Source organism: Dreissena polymorpha, chromosome 7 (assembly GCF_020536995.1).
Source record: "Dreissena polymorpha isolate Duluth1 chromosome 7, UMN_Dpol_1.0, whole genome shotgun sequence".
Classification (NCBI taxonomy): domain Eukaryota; kingdom Metazoa; phylum Mollusca; class Bivalvia; order Myida; family Dreissenidae; genus Dreissena; species Dreissena polymorpha.
Window position 1 is genome coordinate 4,012,764 of NC_068361.1, and position 13,831 is coordinate 4,026,594.

Below are 13,831 nucleotides of genomic sequence, written 5' to 3' on the forward strand. Positions count from 1 at the left end.
CAAGTAGTACTAATATTTACAAACAAACATTGTCACTTTGAATTTATAATGACTTAATTGGAATAAGAATTGCTGAGAATTATCAATAACCAAAAATGAAGCACTAATCTGATCCAGAAATATATGTACATTTTTAGCCGGATTTTTTTCGAAAAAATCTCGGCTTATAGATTGATGTTGTCGGGCGGGGCGGGGGGGGCGGGCGGGCGGGGTGGCGGCTTGCTCGAAAATGTTAAAGTTCTTATTTCATGGTATAACTTTGGTATGCTTGGACCTAGAGTCTTCAAACTTGACATGAAGGTTGGCCAGGATTAACAGATGACCACTGGTCATTTCAAGGTCATTCATTTGAAGGTCAAGGTCACTGTGACCTTCAATATAAAAAATGTTAAAGTTCTTATAACTTTGGTATGCTTGGACCTAGAGTCTTGAAACTTGACATGAAGGTTTGCCATAACTAGTTAGTAACCACTGGTCATTTCAAGGTCATTCATTTGAAGGTCAAGGTCACTGTGACCTTGAATGTAAAAATGTTAAAGTTCTTATTTCATGGTATAACTTTGGTATGCTTGGACCTAGAGTCTTCAAACTTGACATGAAGGTTGGCCAGGATTAACAGATGACCACTGGTCATTTCAAGGTCATTCATTTGAAGGTGAAGGTCACTGTGACCTTCAATATAAAAATGTTAAAGTTGTTATAACTTTGGTATGCTTGGACCTAGAGTCTTGAAACTTGACATGAAGGTTGGCCAGAACTAGTAAGTAACCACTGGACATTTCAAGGTCATTCATTTGAAGGTCAAGGTCACTGTGACCTTGAATGTAAAAATGTTAAAGTTGTTATAACTTTGGTATGCTTGGACCTAGAGTCTTGAAACTTGACATGAAGGTTGGCCAGAACTAGTAAGTAACCACTGGACATTTCAAGGTCATTCATTTGAAGGTCAAGGTCACTGTGACCTTGAATGTAAAAATGTTAAAGTTCTTATTTCATGTTATAACTTTGGTATGCTTGTACCTAGAGTCTTCAAACTTGAAATAAAGATTGGCCAGTACTAGAAGATGACCACTGGTCATTTCAATGTCATTCATTTGAAGGTCAAGGTCACTGTGACCTTAAATGTTAAAATGTTAAAATTGTTATAACTTTGGTATGCTTGGACATAGAGTCTTCAAACTTGACATGAAGGTTTGCAAGCACACTTAGATGACCACTGGTCATTTCAAGGTCATTCATTCTAAGGTCAAGGTCACTGTGACCTTGAATGTAAAAATGTTAAAGTTCTTATAACTTTGGTAGGTAAAAATGTTAAAGTTCTTATTCCATGTTATAACTTTGGTATGCTTGTACCTAGAGTCTTCAAACTTGACATAAAGGTTGGCCAGTACTAGAAGATCACCACTGCTCATTTCAATGTCATTCATTTGAAGGTCAAGGTCACTGTGACCTTCAATGTTAAAATGTTAAAATTGTTATAACTTTGGTATGCTTGGACCTAGAAACTAGAACTGGTGTGATAGAAACCTTTTGGAGTGATCATAAGGCTGTCTGGATTTCTGTGTAGGTATGTGAAAGCAAAACAATAAATAGTATTATTTCATCTAAGTTTATTTTCTTACATTTGATAATGAAATTGATGGAAACTTCAAACAATATCTTACTAATTTGCTAATAAAAAAATTGAGATCAAACTTTCCTAATTGTCAATTCAAGTTCATATTTGTGACCTTAAATGTTATTGTTGTTCATGTATATGCATGCATTCAAAACATAACACAAGGTTTGCTCATGCCTTGAAAAGTACTTACATTTCATTTTGACCTTTGAACAATATTTCAGTAATTTAAGTATTGCATTGACAAAAACACGAAAGGTACTTTCCTGTCATTTAAATCAAAAATCCGGCTTCAATGCGGTCATCTCCGACCGCGGAACTCTTGTTATCAAATTGTAAAAAAACTATTGATAAATAGTTTTGAGGGAAAAAACTAATTGTTACAAAAAGCTTGCGGTGAAAACTAATTGACCCAAAATCTTATCTGTTGCCCTGCAAGACATGTTCAGTCAAATTGCCATTATATGAATCTGGAATCTGACCAATACTGGTGTAATACAAATCAAAGCTGTACTCTCCCATCATTTTGCCTCATTTATTCAATGTCTATAAAGATATGATAACACATATCGCTTTTATACAACAACAAAACTCAATTATATGATTAATTATCAAGGTCCAACAACAATTTAATCATGTATGAAAAAGATGCTTTTACATGAATAGCCAACATGTGGTTATTTTCACACTTTTTCTAGTGAGATCAGTCATCTTTTATTAACCCTTGGCATGCTGGGTAATTTGTCATCTGCTAAAATGTCGTCTGCTGAATTTCTAAAATTAGCATTTTTCTTCAATTTTTTTCAAAGAATACTATCAGAATAGCAAACAGTTTGGATCCAGATGAGACGCCACGTTCTGTGGCGTCTCATCTCGATCTAAACTGTTTGCAAAGGCCTTCAAAATTCGGTTCCAGCACTGTAAGGGTTAACAATAAAGGGGTTACATTGAGATATGCAGCACAATCCAAACATTTAGGCGTATCATTAATTTAATAAAGAATCAAATGGTTTGGGTTATTTCTCCACTTTTCTGTAATGAACTTTATATTATATTTATTTATTGTCATGTATATATGTATATAAAGTCTTGTTAATAAAAAATATTATTCAATAAATATTTCATGGGACATGTTAACAGATTGTCAAAATGACAGTTTTGCAATTATTTGCCACATATTTAAGAAGTAAAAGAACAGTGTACATTGTTGAGTGAAATAACGTTAATGCTGTAGAATTGTACAGACATTTTAAAATACAGTTTCGTTAATGAATTCTCATCATTTTAAGTTGATAAATTAAAAAGCATTGCAATCGCAAAATAATTAAATAATTTTGAATGTTTCCTGTTGTTTTTATTACAAAACGAGGCTCAATTATTTTAAGTATCAAGTTCTAATATAAAATAGGCAGGATAGCTTAGTGGTGAAGGCTTAAGCCATTTAAACCAAAGGATACTGATGAAAGTCCTAATGGTGACAAAATTATTTTATTTTTCTTAAATTATATTTGTGTTATTATAATCGACCTTTACCTATCCCATGTTTAAATCTAGCCTTTTCCTTGACGATCACTACTAGTACTCATTAGTACATCTTATGGTCACCACTATAGCATGTCGAGGGGAACCACTTTATTGACAATTTTTATGTCCATTTGTCTAACACCAATAACTTCTTGAAGCAACACATTTTCGCACCCTTAGCAATAAGGTCTGTATATTGCCTTGGAATACTGAATAGTTGCTAAAATATAAATAATAAGATGCTTCGGCATAAGGGTTTTGATTTCTATCTAAAAATCTAGATGTCTCGGGTGCGATCACGACTTTAAGGGGCCTTTTCACATTTTGGTAAATTGAAAAAAATTACAAAAATGTGTTTCAGATTCGCAGATTGTTTTTCGTTTTAGTTATGCTTTTTGTGAAGAAACAGTAAAACTGAACATTAACCATGCTCTAAAATATCCGTTACATGCATCTTTTGACACTTTAAAACCCTGAAAATTATAAAACATTGCAACTCTAAACGATTGTGCAATTTTGAGAGTTCTGTTATTGTTGTTATTTTTTGTGACACTATGAGGGTGTAATTTAAAAACCATCTTAGGGTAGGAAAATGCCTTACCTCCCTTTCAAGATTTAGTTCAACTCTTTATATAGGTCCAGCAAAGTTAACCCTTTGCATGCTGGGTAATTTGTCTTCTGCTAAAATGTCGTCTGCTGAATTTCTAAAAATAGCATTTTTTTCGATTTTTTTCAAAGAATACTATCATAATAGCAAACAGTTTGGATCCTGATGAGACGCCACATTATGTGGCGTCTCATCTGAATCCAAACTGTTTGCAAAGGCCTCCAAAATTCGGTTCCCGCACTGAAAGAGTTAACAACTATTTGTAAAATAAGTTTGACATTCAAAGGGAGGAAATCAGCTGTGAGGAGGAAAAAATCATACACCTGCTCATTCATTGTATAAGCACGGAGGTCCGAATGGTCTAAGCAATAGACTTTTACTCCAAGTGTCAGTGTTTTGAGCCCAGTTGAAGTTTTTTTTCTTTAATTTTATTATTGTTTTTTACTGGAGCTGTTTAGATCCAATAATTACATTTATCAATATCAAGCATTTTATGACAAACTTCAATGTCTGCCAAAATTTGTGAACAGGTCCCTTTAACACTTTGTCTTTCAGAAGCAAAGTAAATATGGCTATGTGCAAACAGCATAAAACCAGAACAGCCTGCGAGTAGTTTGCAGGCTGTTCATGGTTTTTGCTACTAATCAGTATCAAAGGGTAGGAATTGAAGCCTTTAAAACATGAATCTAATAAAAAAGGTCTTTAATTAAATTTTATTTAACTTTCTAGGGGACTACAAATGGGTCAAAATATGAATCTAAGAGGTCAAGGATTAACTTTCTAAGGGACTACAAATTTGTAAAAATATGTATCTATGTGGTAAATGGTGAAAGAGCATTTCAAAGATCTTTTCTGATTCTACTAATGGAACTGAATCCGAAGGCTTTCAATAACTCTTTGGTGTTTCTTGCAATCTAAGCTTAATAGAATATGTTCCCATGCTGGTCTGCCATTTCATCCTCCCCTTTTGCATTGCAGCATCCTGTACCTTTACTGATCCTAGATCTTCCCCTATCGTAGCCCATTTTGTATGTTTAGTTTAGACATGTTATTACTGTTCAATTGTATACATGTAGTTAAACATTTTTAAAACCATTTATGCCTTGCAGTTAACTTGTCTTATCATCAATGGTTTTTTTATTTTCCTTCTAGTGCATAATTTTTTGTAGGCATCGATGTTGGAATTCCTCTGGAACTTAGTTTTAAAAAGTTTAATAAACATCCAAAAAATATTAAGAGTTCTTTTTATACCCTGGTAGTGTGGCATAAAGCATTCGGACTGGCATTCTGATTTTCCGGAGTTTTTTACGCAATTTTCTCAAATATTGAGCTGATTTTTGGTATGCGAGTCTTCCTACATGACATACAGATAAAGTGGGGGTTTCGTTTTGGTCCATTGCTTTTTGGCTCTTAGACTTAAAATTTTCTATATAATAACTGTTTTCAGAAGAATTTTTTACACAAAACAATCAGCTGTTGTGTTGATTTTTGTATTTTTGTCAGTCTACATGACTAAGTCACTTACAATGTGAGTTTCATTCTGGTCCATTGATTTTTGGCGAAGCCATGAGTTTTTTATTAAACAATTTTCTCTAAAATAGCTGCTGTGCTGTTCAAAGCACATTAAAGGGCATTGTTAAACAAGAAATGTGTCCACAGGACACAGATGCCCCCAACTGTAACTTTGTCACTACATTAAAGTATAACTGTGTAAACGCTTGGTAGAAGTTATTAGCTTTTTTCAAATCCTAAACGCAGATTTCGAACCCAAACGCGGACCCTAAGTTCAAGGTCACAGGGGTCAAAATTTGTGTGCGTATGGAAAGGCCTTGTCTATATACACATGCATGCCAAATATCAAATTGCTATCTGAAGCAACATAGAAGTTATGAGCATTTTTCGAAATCTAAACGCAAAGTGTGATGGACAGACAGACAAACAGACAGTCCGATCACTATATGCCCTCCTTCGGGGCAAAAAAATGTCTTAGAATATCAAAATAAATCAGAAAGCCACATAAACTAGAGGGCGGACAACATGCTTAATCCTTGAAATGCACTAAGTGACCCTGTGACCTAGTTTTTGACCCGGCATGACCCATATTCGAACTTGATCGAGATATTGTCTTAATACAACTTCTTACCAAGTTTAGTAAAGATCAGATGAAAACTACTTCAATTAGAGAGTGGACACCATGCTAAATCCTTGAAATGCACTAAGTGACCCAGTGACCTAGTTTTTGACCCGGCATGACCCATATTCGAACTTTACCTAGATATTGTCTTGATACAACTTCTGACCAAGTTTAGTTAAGATCAGATGAAAACTACTTCAATGAGAGAGCTGACACCATGCTAAATCCTTGAAATGCACTAAGTGACCCTGTGACCTAGTTTTTGACCCGGCATGACCCATATTCGAGCTTGACCTAGATATTGTCTGGATTTAACTTCTGACCATGTTTGGTAAAGATCGGACGAAAACTATTTGAATTAGAGAGCGGACACGAAGTGTGACTGACCGGCCGACGGACAGTGCGAAAACTATATACCCCCTTTTCTTCGAAATGGGGGCATAAAAAAAACACATGCCGCATTGCAAACCTCTATTGCATATGACCATGAGCAAAAAGCATACATGATAATCGATTTCAACTGGTAGACAATGTTTGGTAATGAATGACAAAGACAGTGGATGATCATCTACAACATCTTTCTTTATTACAAATGTATTGCAAATGTTGTACAGATAGTCTTGTTTGCAAACTGTTAAATACATTACAATGAGAATGTATAGAAAATAAGCATTTTTATTACATTTTGATCACTTTTCGTCATTTTCTATTGCTTTTTGCATAAAACTTCATGTTTTCATGTTTGTTCATTAACTGATTATCATACAATTATTCCACCAAATGATGTGATGAGCAAATTTAATATTGATTAAAAAAAGTTAAAACAAATTGATGTGCATATACATGTAAAAATATACATAAAAGAGGAAATCAGTCATGAACAAAACAGAGGCCAAATGTGCATTTAAATTGAAATAAAATGTCCCTGAATAACAGTTAACAAACAGTCATTTTCTTCTTTTCATGTTATTTTTAACCAAATTCTCTGAATTTCCCCTGGTTGTCAATTGCCTTAATTCTAACATTCAAATGTGCGAACATGTTGCTTTAAAGGTGCCTTGTATAAGCTAATATGTATACACCATGCAAAAACTGATTAATACAAGTGAATGTACAAAATGTTTCTGTAAGAAATGATTGAGAATGTTATTGTGTAGTCTCCAAAATGGCACATTATTAAAATTTGCAAGATATATTACAAAGCCATCTTATTTGGGTGTATAATGTGTCCAATTCAACCGAATCACTGTTCACACGCACACATACGAGAGAGGTAACCACGACTGGCTGTAAGCTGCTATTGTTTCAAGTGTCTATGTATAAATGAGATTCCCGTCTCTGGCCCTTTCCTTACTTCTTGCCTGCCCTTTTCACTGCCTTCTTAGGCGACTTTTTGCCTGCCTTCTTTGCGCCGCCCTTGGGACGACCTCTGCCCTTCTTAGCGGCTGAAATAAGGTAGAAACATTGTAAATAACCCTTTACTAAAACCTATACTGTATTGAATTGTACATAATTGTAAATTTATTCATTTACTAACAACTGCCTTTTTCAGACAGTTTCTCACCTGTGCTGTTTTCTGTAAATGAAACATAAGTATTTCCCTGTATTTTACATCAGTTGTGTATTTTTTGTTCATACACTAAGCCACTCACTACTTACGTTTCTCTTCTTTTGTGGGCGTGGCAACGGGTTCCTCTGCGGGTGCAGCAGGTGCGGGGGCTGCAGCTTCGGCCTTGGGGGTCTTTGTCTTAGCCATGGCTTATGTATGTATCAGGGTACTGAAAAAAAAATTGACTTTTTGGTTTGTTTTGCAGAAATCAACGCCGTTCATCTGTGTTTTAACTTTTCTAATTAGATTAAGATGCTTAATATAAAACAATATGTTGTTAACGCACCATTAATTATGTGCACAATGTATACTCATCCGATGGATTATTGTTTAATGATGTGTTACGTAACATAAAGTCAGTTTTACATCTTCTGTATTATAATAAGTGGCCTTATTGTTTGATTACAATAACAACATCACAAAATCGTAGTTAAACAGCCCATTGGCACTCCATTTACTTCAAATTTTAACTTAATCAAATTACAAAAAAAACGCGGGAATTTGGTACAATTCTTATGTTCTAGGTCACGTTGCACCAACGTTATACGCATTCAATACTTTGTTAAACCTAAGTTAGATAACAATGCGATGGATTTTTAATAAATTCAATGCAAGGTTATTGAAAATCTTATGAATAAGGGAAGACAATCAATCCTAACACGTTGCACAAAGGATTAAACAGTTGAATTTTCAAAAATTAATGATAACCGCTGGTTTTTGTTCGCTTAAAACAATATCCACGTTTTTCTCCTGATTTGAAATCAAAAGAAAACTTGATCTGGTGTCATTTTATGAGCGTTAAAAGGCTCTTGGTCCGCAAAAGAAAGATAAATTAATTGAGCGAATGTCATGATCAAAGTGAAATTATTTTACTTTAAAATATTAATTTTGAGATAATTACTCGCTAAAAACCCAAATATATACGTAATCCTTATACATTATTACATACACATTGCTCGGTTATTATTTAATCGAAACGAAAACGGAGACAAACATTCTACAATCAATAATTCAGCACATTTCTTTGTTCTCTTTACATCACGAACAGGAAAAAAATCTGCCACATTTGCACACTAAAATAATTTTATTTCGTATGTTCGCGTTTATTTAACGTGGCGTATATGATGTAAAAATATCAAGGACATCCTATAGAAGAAATCTCATAAAGAATAACAACATGTGTTCCCAAATAAACCGAGAAAAAAATTCCTGTCGACCAGGTTTTGAAGCTCGCTTCATCAAAGATGGCCGCCGATTTCTCTTAAGCGGGACGTACTTCAAAACGATAAAAAGTTGCTGATACAAATAATGCAAATAGGTTAAAGTTATATGGAAGTCGTATTGAAAATCACATATAATTAAAGCTAATTTTTAGTTTGACATCTTAGTATAAGAGGTTGATAAAAATCAACAGTACCTTTCGTGCAATTAATTTCTCAGCTCCGCTTTGAACACCAAACCGCTCGCTCGATGACGCTAATTGAAAGGCGGCATACTACAAAGTAGAACAGGCCCCTCAAATCAACCAATGAAAACGCGGCTTCTAAAGTCCGTTTAAGCGGCAGCCAATCGGGCGGCGTTTAAGAAACAGCGGTCGACGCTACGACTCCTAACGAGCTAATCTGATTGGTTGGGCATAAATTACGGGCCCAAAATAGCTAGGTTGTTTGTGTATACATGAGTCTGCTTGCACAAATGTAAACAACTTTGGCCTTGATAGTATACAACATGCGCTCTGCGGTTAAACGGTTAAACGGCTCTACTAAGTTTGCGTATCGGTTTAAAATGTTTGTTATTTTAGTTTGAATACAGAATTAAAGATCAACGCATCTCGAATAAACGGATGTTTATTTGTAATACACATATCTAGTCGGTATGAAAAATGAAGCTGTTAACAAATGTATTCAATGATGTGTTAATTGTATACTATTTTTCACACAGAAATAACATTTTTGACCTAAGATTCTTCCGCAGATTTGCAATTTAAAGCCACTGTGTTCAAAGGTTGGTTATCTAAAGTATTCGTGATATCAAAATATATTTTCTTTATGGGTACGCCTCCAAATCATAATTATTTCAATCGCTCACAAATATAATAATTGCGATTTTCTTTGTGGTAGTGTAATCGAATCATTTGAACTTGTACACAATGACTATGTCATTAAGTATGTCTGATTAAGCACACGGACATAATTTCATTTGTATACTCATTGATTTCCATTTATATGGATATGGCGAAAATACTCTGTATTTAGGGGCATTCCAAAATTACATTGCAGCCATATCCTTTAATTTGCTTTTCTACGATTGCATGCTTTAATTTACATCCGTATTATTCAATTTTAATATTATTATTTGCTTTTTTACTTTTCAAACGAAACATTTAATATTACTTTGGTTAAAGAGGTTATAACAAAACTAAATCCCGACTCTATTAAGCTGATAGAACAAATGCTGTAAAAGTACCTGGTACACTGGTACAGTTCTAAAATGATGTACCAGATGGACCATACAGTATACACAACGTCTCCAACAGGTCTCTTAATGGGTAATTCCAGTCCGTGTACTGGTCAAGCATGAAACATATAGGCCGTGCTCTGTGAAAAGGGGGTTTAATGCATGTGCGTAAACTGTCGTCCCATATTATCCTGTGCAGTTCGCACAGGCTAATCAGGCAAAACACTTTCCGCTTTTATGGTATTTTTCGTTAACATAAAGTCTCTTTGCAAAAATCCAGTTAAGGCGTAAAGTGTCGTCCCTGATTAGCCTGTGCGGACTGCACAGGCTAATCTGGGACAACACTTTACGCACATGCATTTAACCCCTTTTCACAGAGTACAGCTCATAAAATATATGCACATGCTGGTCTGGGGCTACGCTGGCCGCATATGGCATAAGGCCTTTTTTTACATGTCGCGGCCCATGTTCATAAATGACACCGCCGAAATGATTAATGAATCCGATTGACTCATTGCCTATGAAAATATAAAAGAAACGCATAACAAGGGTTAAAGTCAAAGTATGATTCTGCTGTTTGGTGCGTGCATTTTGCTGTTTTTTTTTTCACTTGATTCCTGCATATTACATGTATCTGCCATGTATGCTTTTGATGCAAATGATACAAGGAAGTCTGCAAGAAAACCCCATAATTATATGATTCAAAATGTGTTTTACATGTTTTTTCACTTACATGTATATAAAGAAAATGATGCATAGCATGTAATGAACACATAGAAAAAAAACTGTGCTTCAGTATATAGACCCCTGAACATTTAATTGGACCCTTCGATTGTTCAGAAACGGGTTCATTTTACGAATGGTTTTCGACATCTATTGATAACCTTTCCATCGGGATGATTAGCAAGGTTATTTTGTATCGTCGTTTGTCCGTGATAACTGTCGCTGTCTTCGAAGTAAATCCGCATTCTCCACGCTTAAAATACACGTCTCTTGTAAATGTGTTTCAGCTTTATTGTCATGTTTTCTAAACTGAAAAGAACTCGTCGACAGAGGCTGTTGGTGGTTCAAAGTGGATGTACATGTAAAACCAAAACCGTTTTAAGCAAGTTTCGTTTTAAAATCTGTTATATATTTTACACAAGGTAAGAAACATATTTTCGTACAGCCGTACGTAATGCGAATAAAATAGTTAAAAAAATGGTTAAACTTTAGAACATGTAATGCAGAATAAAAAAAACTTTTTGACTTTCAAGACGAATAAAACGACTTTAAGGTTAAACTGATATAAGGTCCCTTTTTAACATTGCCATCGCCATATTCAGGGTGCAGGATCACGTGGTATCGACTTTGTAGGGCTCCTAATTAAACGTGAACTGATGTCAACACACCGGTAAGTTTTGTTGTTCTTTTTTCAAATAACTTTTTGAAACTTTTTTTAAGTATCTCAAATAGTGCACACAGACAGTTGTTATGCTACTTTCAGCAATTTGAAGTGCATCTTAATTACTTTGATTAATAAGCCTGTGGTATTGGCCAAAAATTCGATGTATACAGCAGCATTCATGCACACGGTTATGCTTCACGCAACCTGAAATTTTATCACCGCTTTCGGACGTATCTTAAGATATCGACAAAAACTGCAAGAAAAACTGTCTTTTATGCACTAAATATTTTTGCAAATGTATTTCAACAACTTGAGATATTTGCAAAAAAAAGTTCTTAATGGTGTGTTAACATTCTGTCCAGTCCATGTGTAAACCACTGAAAACCCCATTGAACCTGCACCCCGATATTTCAACCAGTAAAACGGGCCGTGAAAGCATGTACTTCGTTTTATGATTAATAGATTTCATATTCAAGAAGTATTATCACCGCTTTGCTGCGCGATGGTTCGATCTAAACGCCGTAACTGATCACGTACTCATTATCTATTGATCTCTAGATACCCCGTCCATGTATAATAGATAACCATGCCCATCGATAATAGAATCGGTGCATTATATGTAAAACACGAAACAAAAAGTCCTTCGGAGAAGTTGTTTCCGAACCCGCAAGTATGACTGATGTTGTTTTTTTCCAAATTCAGTGATCTTTGTTGACGCATATTATGCATGTAAACGAATTAAAACAGTTCTTGTATAGAAAAAGGTTAACCAGTCGACACGACGAAGAGTGTATCAAGTATGTGTACATTGGGACACAACATATATGCATCGCTTGAAACGTTTGCGTATATATAAATATATCTTTTCTGCACTAAAGATTTTTGCAAATGTATTTCAACAAATCGAGATATTTGGGAAAAAAATAAAGTTTTTAATGGTTTGTTTACATTTTGTCCAGCCCGTGTGTAAACCCCTGAAATAAAAAAAAATATATATATATATATATATATATATATATATATATATATATATATATATATATTCACACATATGGCCAGTTACGGGGTCTCTGATTTAGAAATAGGTTATGGGGTTCCCACTTTAAATACATGTATCTCCATACCCTTTTTTATCCGATATAAACACGAATTAAGGTATATAGGGGTACCTACTATTATTATTGTATATAAATACGTCATTTATTTAACGTCTTATACAAGGAAATATATAGCGAACTTATTTGCGAGGTATATACAATTTCAATTTCAGACCTGATTGTGGTTTTCGATTTAAGACCTTATTGTGAGATTTGATTGCATTACCTCCCCTACACCCCCCTCATAGTAATTAAAGGAGCCTAGAATGCGGGGTTGTATATAGACCCCGTTTTTTATATTGACCTCGTAAGTACAGTCTGAAAACTACCGAGACCGCGTAACTGGCACTATATATTGGTATATATATATATATATATATATATATATATATATATATATATATATATATATTTGATAGTGATTTGTTTTCCTGCAAAGTTTATTTTTCGTTATACTTTGATTATTTATCATTCAAAATGATGTTTTCACTATTTAATATCATAGACACACGCTTACCACCTGTGATCTGGCATAGTTCAGCCCAATAGCGATCACGATAGGCTTAACTCTTCATAAACTTTCTTGAACAATTAAAAAAATATGAGCAGCGCTCTGTGAAAAGGGTGCTTAATGCATTGCGTAGTGTCGCTCCAGATTGGCATGTGCAGTCCGCACTGGCTTATCAGCGACGACACTTTCCGCCTAAACTTGTTTTTTTCTAAAAAGACTTTCTTTAAACATAGAATATCATAAAAGCGGAAAGTGCTGTCCCTGATAAGCCTGTGCGGACTGTACAGGCTAATCTGAGACGACACTTTACGCACATGCATTAAACCCCTTTTTCACAGAGCACGGCCCATATGTAATGTTTGTAATGGAAAATGGCTCTCGAAGTTTGTTTTCTTTTCGTCATACTGGTAATATCTTCTAACGAGCCTAGAATATCTTATTCGATGAAAAGTGTAAGTATCTAAGTTGAGAGACACCCAAGTCATTCTTAAATATCAAGGAAGTGAATATGGAATCCAAATTATATTGATTAAAAAATAATAACGTATGATTTGTTCGTGATACTTGTTTGAATACTGAAGCTTTAAATTGAATATAAATCAACGCTGAAATGCTGTCAATTAAGCTGAAGAGTGAACTTAAAATAATGAAGTCGCACAATAAAAATAATTCCATGTAAAGGTTAACTCTGGGACATGAAATGCACATGTACAATAAAGCAAATGCAGTCGTTAACAGCACGTGGATTACATTTAAGATTTCTCACGTAAACAGATTTGTAAAATCGTTCTCATGTCTGTGAAGAACAGAAAAAGTATAAGATATGAGGAATAAAATACCATGTGCACGTAACCGGTATATAAATTTTGGAAACAGTATATATGCAT

The 13,831-nt window shown here is 34.5% G+C and overlaps 2 long non-coding RNA genes across 2 annotated transcripts; one reads left to right on the forward strand and one right to left on the reverse strand.

The window, feature by feature from the left end:
- The first annotated feature begins 227 nt into the window (after window positions 1-227).
- Window positions 228-4,981, forward strand: LOC127838035 (uncharacterized). The gene is made up of 2 exons (XR_008029618.1): window positions 228-1,100; window positions 1,434-4,981. It is a non-coding gene; the product is annotated as an uncharacterized LOC127838035 (long non-coding RNA).
- A 316-nt stretch (window positions 4,982-5,297) lies between these two features.
- Window positions 5,298-9,056, reverse strand: LOC127838034 (uncharacterized). The gene is made up of 4 exons (XR_008029617.1): window positions 8,910-9,056; window positions 7,543-7,661; window positions 5,982-7,328; window positions 5,298-5,824 (listed from the first exon to the last, which is right to left on the reverse strand). It is a non-coding gene; the product is annotated as an uncharacterized LOC127838034 (long non-coding RNA).
- Window positions 9,057-13,831: the final 4,775 nt, after the last annotated feature.